Raw genomic sequence first — 1,704 nt, forward strand, 5'->3', positions numbered from 1 at the left:
TTATTTTACTGCGTTATAGCACTTAACGGCTCCGTCTCCGTCAAGTGCTATAGCGCAGTAAAATACTGCGCTAAAGGTACTTTGGTAACTTTTTTTTCTGTTGGGATATTTTGGTTCAAAATATTTTTTTGAGGGCATTTTGGTTCCGGACTCACCCCACCCCAATTCACCCATCCCCACCCCCACTAAGGGATGCCCCCATCCAGGCTACCCACCCCACCATCTCTAAATCCCAACCCCACCATCATACAATTTGTCTTAATTATATACAAATAATTTTTGAATAATATTTTTTGCTTACGCACCGAATATAAAAAAAAAAAAAAAACACTTAATTATTCTCAAAACCATTTACATGAAAAAACATTTTCCTTCATACTAAACACACCCTGAGGCTTTAAAAATGATTCTCTTCCATACACACAGCAAAAAACTAAAAGCTCAGAGAAAACAAATGAGGTTTGCAAAGAGTGGAGTTTAAATGTTCAAAGGGCTGTTGCTCCTCTTTCCAATACCTATGATTTCAACTTTTTTTGCTGTGTAAAAAAAATAAAAAAAAATAGCCCTTTTTGCAATTAAACAGTACCAAACGACCCCTTAAGTATTTGCTTGTTAAATTCTCACTCCCAAAGTGAGAATCATTTAGTAATAGTAATAATAATAATAATTTTAGAGAAAATTTATGAGGCTATGATGATGAATTTTTTTTTTCTTTGTTTCTCTGAGCAAAATTGATTAGGGTATTGAGATGACCCGACCCGTATCTTGGCGGGGCGACCCGGAAACCGGTGTTTGCAGCCATGGCGGTGATTTGAGTCTCTCTTTGCTGTATGGTAAGTATATTACAGATCTGAGCCTCATTGTTTGATTATTTTTCTTAAAAAGGGAAAATTACACTCTATGTCACTGGGAAAAAATATTTACGCCAGGTAGCCCAACATTGCCTGGTTTAGCTCATATTTGTGTATAATACACTTTTATACAAGTTTGATACATTATGTATAGTGTTGTATACTAAAAATATGGCTACGTGGTAGTTTTGAAAATTTCCCCTTTTTGGGAAATGCAGCTGGGAGATGACCCGACCCGTATCTTGGTGGGGCAACCCGGTGTTTGCAGCCATGGTGGTGTCTTCAATCTCTTGCTGTATGGTAACTATTACAAGAAAAAGCCCAAAGTTAGACTCAAAATGATCCTTGTTTGGGGAAAATTAGGCTCTATGTCTACTGGGTGAAAATATTTTGGCCACGTAGCCCATATTTTGTGTATAAAAACCTTTGATACACTATGACACACTTTTATACAAGTTTGATACATTAGTATAATGCTTTCCCCAGGTTTAATGTTGTATAAACTGAAAATATGGCTACGTGGTGTAATACTTTATGTTGGGCTGTATTTTGTTGTCCACCGGAAACCGTCTCTCTACCTACCTTGGTAGGGGTAAGGTCTGCGTACCCAGACCCAACTTTGTGGGATTTCACTGGGTATGTTGTTGTTGTTGACTGTATAGTTTTGAAAATTTCCCGGAAACCGTTGGCTGAAAAGGAAGAAATGAGGCATATGAAAAAACCAACAGCCTTTTCAAAAGCAGAAACTGAAAAACCCAATAGAGTTGTAAGTTATATACACTTGATATTATCTGTCTTTACTGTGTGTTTGTGTCTCTGATTTTTTTTTTTTTTTTTGTGTGTGGATGGAAAG

The 1,704-nt window shown here is 36.9% G+C and overlaps 1 long non-coding RNA gene across 5 annotated transcripts in view; it reads left to right on the forward strand.

Moving 5' to 3' along the window:
• Nucleotides 1-364: 364 nt before the first annotated feature.
• Nucleotides 365-1,704, forward strand: part of LOC132603005 (uncharacterized) — a 41,949-nt gene continuing 40,609 nt past the window's right edge. For 2 of the 5 annotated variants that reach the window (XR_009567943.1, XR_009567946.1), the window contains exons 1-2: nucleotides 373-833; nucleotides 1,070-1,617. This is a non-coding gene — a long non-coding RNA (uncharacterized LOC132603005). Of the gene's footprint in view, nucleotides 834-1,069; nucleotides 1,618-1,704 lie in introns of all 5 variants that reach the window. The other 3 variants (XR_009567945.1, XR_009567942.1, XR_009567944.1) reach the window with 3 other exon arrangements.

The sequence above is a fragment of the Lycium barbarum genome, chromosome 7, assembly GCF_019175385.1.
Source record: "Lycium barbarum isolate Lr01 chromosome 7, ASM1917538v2, whole genome shotgun sequence".
NCBI lineage: Eukaryota > Viridiplantae > Streptophyta > Magnoliopsida > Solanales > Solanaceae > Lycium > Lycium barbarum.